Consider the following 5,828-nt stretch of genomic DNA (forward strand, 5'->3'; position numbering starts at 1 on the left):
TAATTCTGCAAAGTGACGTAAGCGTCATTCAAAATGTCTATATTTTTTGGTATATTATATATAATATCTGATGTAAAAATAACACTGTGGTATGCCCGCTGTATTAGAATGCAAGATCTAGTCGTTATCTATCATCTACGGAAAGAAACTTAGAGAATGAGCAAGAGTTTTATGCATAATAACCGAAAAATGGGCAAAAACTATCCATGTCGCTTACGTCACTTTGCAGAATTACGGCAGTTCAACAGTTGTAACATAGACCTCCAGGTTATCAAAAACGTCCAGAAGTCTTAAACTTTCTCTACTGAATACAATTAATTGTGTTTACTTTTCAAATCACTTGAACTTGATGAATTAAATTCGAATATACATTTCAAAACATGAAATGATGGTAGTCATGACCTGCCCAGCCAACACACGATCGCATATGATGTAGAATAGGATGCTGAAGTGGAGGCGATATGCGTACACTTAACACGCGGTTAAATGGAAGCATGCACGCATATCGCCTCCACTTTTGCATCCCATTCTACATCATATGCGATTTTGTGTTGGCTAGGTGGTGATGTTCTAGGAAATTTAAAATAGCTCTGGAGTTCTGATTGTAAAAGTGTATCAAACTAATGTATAAATGTCAGAACTGATTTCACTCCAGGAATTTCTTCAGGATTCCTCGGGAATCCTCCAAAGATTTCTCCAAAGATTTCTCCAGGCGTTCATACAAACCATATGTCTCATTTTCTGAATAGTTTGGATGATTCGGGAAGCTTCTAAGATGTATATTCGAAAATCACGTGAATCAACTGATCTTCTATGACTACCAAAACGCGTTATAGGGAGTTTGACGTGTAGCCGACGCTTTGTTACGAGTGTAGATGTGGAGGCCTTAACCATATGATATGTAAAAATGATGCTACAGGTATCGCTGATGTACTGGAAATTTGTCTCCCACGACTTGTATTATATGTTTGAATCAAATAAGACAAATGCCGATATTAGTGCACTTCATAGGTATAGTTTAGTTTCAGAATAGTTTGGATGATCTACAACAGCTTTAAGTTATATGATATATGATTGAGCTTATCATCTATGTCTACTAAAACAAACTACTCCAAGTTTTGAACGTGCATGATGCTTTATTACGAGTGTAGATCTAAAGGGCTTAACCACATAATACTGAAAGGTGACCTTAGATATCTCTGATGCTCTGGAAACTTCTCTCCCATGGCTTGCATTATGTGTATAAATCAAATGGACTAATTCTCATGTTTGTGCACTTCTGTTGATATACCATTTTAAATTCAAACCATATTTCTCAACTTCCGAATAGTTCGGATGATCCAGGATGCCTCTATGATGTGTATAGAAGTATCACATGAATCAACTGATCTTCTATGACTACCAAAACGCACTATACCAAATTTGAAATGCACCGGAAGCGTTATTACGGGTGTGGATATAAAGGCTTTGACTCCAGAATGATTTGGATGGCCTAAGGTATTGCCACTGATGTGCAGTTAGTCTTTCATACTCTGATTTACATGTATGGATCTGATGAAATCAGTTCTGAAATTTATACATTAGTTTGATATACTGTTACAGGTATAGGCCTTACAATCAGAACTCCAGAGCTATTTTAAATTTTCTAGAACATCACCAGGTCATGACTACCATCATTTCATGTTTTGAAATGTATATTTGATCTTGTACCGACTTTTCTAACCCTCTAAGCAAAATACCCTCTTCGAATGAGTGTAATCAGTTTCGTACCTTTTAATTCCGCCCTTTGTTGCTTATTCTTTGACAGATACGCGTATTTCGACTACCACTTGCAATCATCCTCAGTGTCAGTTATCCAGTGGTTAGCGATTTCGAGGGTTCCGGAGGGTCTCCGGTGCGTTACATGAGGTAAGAGGAGGTTTTGAGGATTTCAGAAGCATTTCATGGAGTTCCAGTGGATTTTCAGCAGGTTTCAGAGGCAACGCAGGTAACGCAGGCGACTTTGGGGGTTTCAGAGGGTCCAAGAGAGGGTCTCAAGTGCGTTAAATGGGGTTCTTGTGAGTTTTGGAGGGATTTCGGAGGCATTTCAGGAAGTTTCAGAGACCTCATCACAAAAACATGTGAAGCGCCCCTGAAATGCCCTTTGATTTAACCGTTATGTGTCCAACAAACTTTTTGCTTTTTTCTTCACCATGCCATTTAAAAATAAATGGGCGCTAGGTACCCGGGTACCCTGTCGGCCACATAAGGGTTAAGGGTGTTATTTTAATCCCCTGATACGACGCTGACCTGAAATGCCACGGAATATCCCTGAAACCTGGCGGATGAACATTCAAGATGGCGGCGGTTTAATGGAGTTTTAGGCTCCAAAACCATGCAATATGGGAATATTTGGTATGACGAAGATGTCCGGAGTACAAAAATAGCGACCAGAATATCAAAGATGGCGGGTAAAAATAAAAGATGGCGGCTGTTTAATGGATGATGGCTCCAAAACCATGCAATATGAGTGTATTTGGTATGGAGAAGATGTCTGGAAGTCCAAAAATGGCATCCACAATATCCAAAATGGCAGTCTAAAATTCAAGATGGCGATATGAAATACAAGGTGGTGACTGTTTAATGGAGGTATAGGCTCCAAAACCATGCAATATGGGTATATTTGGAGCGAGGAAGATATCTGAGGTCCAAAAACAGTGGCCAGAATATCCAAGATTGCGGCTGAGAATTCAAGATGGCGGCTGTTTCATGGAGTTTCAGCTCCAAAACCATGCGATGTGCGTATATTTAGTATGGGGAAGAAGTCTGGAGTCCAAAAAAATGGCAACTAAAATTCAAGATGGCGGTTTTTCAAGTGTTTATGGTTCAAACATCAAAATCCAGATAAACGGTATGACTTCTGTTGCTATGTAGTGGATTTTTGTTAAACGTATGAAAGTGCAATATTCATCAAGATGTCACTTGAGTTTGGTTGAAATTGGTTTTCGAAGGTACAAGAAAGGCGCCACCACCTAGGAGGATTTATTAGGTTTTTTTTTCATTCAAATCGAATTTGAATTAAAAACAAATTTTGTTCTTAAGGTGACGAACCGTTAAAAGATTTTTTTAGTGCATTCACTGGGCCGACGCTTAACGTTGTGACCTTTTTAATGTTTCTTGAATAAGTACATGGAAAGTGTTATTCCTTGATTGTATATACAATTTGAAAGTAAGCATGGAACGAGCTCCCCAATAAATATGAGTTGCTCATTGTAGTGCATAATAGGAGAGTCCCATCTCTCGCTGTCTGGATGACATTATACTATTAAACCTCGCAAAACGGATTTTAATACCCACACTCACACGTGAATCGACATGAATTTACGATAGAGTAAAAGCTCACCTCGACCACATATACCCTCGAATTCGTTCTGAATTCGACATTATTATCAATCGAAACCCATCAGCACGTCCACCTAAAGTGGAAAAATGTAGCCATTGAACCGAAAATAATGAAAACTTTCTATCGCCTTCTTCACTCCGTAAGTCTCCACAAATACCCCCATCGCACTTGGCCCAACTATGTGTCCGATTGTCCACCGCCATAACAGTTCCCGTAGTACAATCCATACAGTTGTTAAGTGAATTTTCAATTGAAAAGCTAGCTAATCTGCCAAAGCAAACCACCAAATGAGTCTTCCTTTGTCTCCTCCGTCGTACGGGAGACAAAGCGCGCTGGCACCACAGTTGGTTGAAGGTTGAAGCTAGGGTGGACTTTACTTGTGGATTAACATCAACATCGTTTACCCTCTTTCGAATGGGTGGTGCTTGGCTGAGAGGACGATGTCAACACTAACTAGCATGGACGAGGAGAAGCACCGAACAAATCAGTTCATTATTTTACTTTTTCATTTGCTTTCTTCTACATGTTGGCGTTGTCCGGCGGTGGTCAAGCATAGTGGATTGGAGTTAGTTGAGTGGTAACGGTGAGCTCTGACATGGATTTAAAGTGTTTTAGGAACTTTCATTACTGAATATGGTGAGAAATCTCCTGTAAGATGAAAAATTTGAGAAAAATCACAAATTGACCAACCGTTTATCTTTGGTCAATCGTTCGGAATTTCGCTCACTTTTAGTGCAACCATCACCATCCAAAGGGGCCGGACTCTATTTTCTACCGTTCTAATGGTCATGTTAAAGCCACATTCTAGGTAATCGTTCGCCACAGTCGAAGAACATTGTGAGTGTGACCGGGAGTCGGTGGACAAGATTGGAGGGCACAGTGTGCTATCGAACAAGTGTAGCTCGACGTCTAAAGACTGTAGTACGTTCTTAATGGTGAACAAGACTGGCAAGAATAGACCGTTCGACTGGTATTACTCTTTGTTATCTTGCTCAGTTGTGCTTAAGTTGGCTTGCGAGTGTGCTTTGCTGTGGATTTCAAATTGACCGGGTGGGATAAATGCACAGACTCCCGGGTAGTTTGAATTAATTTTAGTTTCAGCAACAACCGTCTCGGAATGATACCCGGAGACGATCGGACGACAGAAAAGTATTCAAAAGTAATTTGAAAGATATTAAAGCGAAAGCCCCGGGTGATGAAAAGATTTATGGTTGCATTAGGAAGCACCATAAATCAGATAAAGTTGCAATTCCTTCCGAGGAAGCCACTTCGAAGCAAGAGGAAAATTCAAATATAATTTAAGAAATGATAGCATCGCAGCTCATTCGTTCATAAGGAGCTCGTCAACGTGACTTCCACCAACCGTCGGGTAATCGCAAACTAAACAAGCGTTTCACTTAGTCCCCGCTCCGGAACAAGCCAGGACACGGTTGCGTTGTTTAGCTTGTAAATATGTACACTTTAGAAAGTTTTGCTTGTTAATGCTAAGCTGCTTACCGTCGTTTTTGCACACACCACCGGCGGCATCTTGTCTGCACGACGCTATAGACCATCATCAAAAGTAGCGCGGCGCGGCATCCACCCGAAGCAGCTGACTTTTCCGAGATTAATCGCAGAGCACGTTTCTTCTGGTGCAGGCGTTAAAGGGGCATCGTGGCATCGTCTTGCTCTTCGTGGAAGATCGCGTGAAAATTTCTGCCACAACATAAACCGCCGCCGTGCCGCTGCCATCAGCTCTAGCTGCTGCTGTATGCAAATTATTTCATAACCAACGTACATTAGCTAATTTGTATGCAAATGAAAGCTTGACACAGCGCATCAGACATCGGAAGCTGCGGTATGATTATTGTGGAAAAAATGGTAAGAGAACGCTATTTGAGGTTGCGTGCATAACTTTCAAAAAGTTTTAGAATATGGTCCAATGTTTTTCTTAGTTTTAATTAGGTGTATATTTTTGGTTCAAATTCAATACTAATCGCGTTCTTTTATACTTTATAATCTAAAAACACGGCTGCGCTTGTTTTGGTATCTATCGCTCCCAAATTTTTTGAACGTTTTTTTCTGAAATTCCTGTTTTCCAGTATTTTTTTCGGAAATTTGCTCGGCAATTTCTTCGGGATTCTTTTTACAGTTCGGCCTTTTATTTTGGAATTCCTTTGGATTTTTTTAGGAAATACCTCAGTGAAGCATTTGGAAGTATAAGTGACAATACCTTTGTGAAATTCCTTTAAATCCCCTTCAAAAGCTTCTTTGGCAAATTCTTAAGAGAATCTTTCAGCACAATCTTTAAAACTTTCATCGTTTATTCATTTGGACACAGTTTCGACAATGTTTTTAAGCATTGAATTGTCAATTTCTTATAGCAATTTCATCAGCCACTCCTTCTGAAGTAGCGTTGGGCATTCTTGAATCGATGTTCGCAACATCGATGTTTTTGTTCCGATTA

Source organism: Aedes albopictus, chromosome 3 (assembly GCF_035046485.1).
Source record: "Aedes albopictus strain Foshan chromosome 3, AalbF5, whole genome shotgun sequence".
NCBI lineage: Eukaryota > Metazoa > Arthropoda > Insecta > Diptera > Culicidae > Aedes > Aedes albopictus.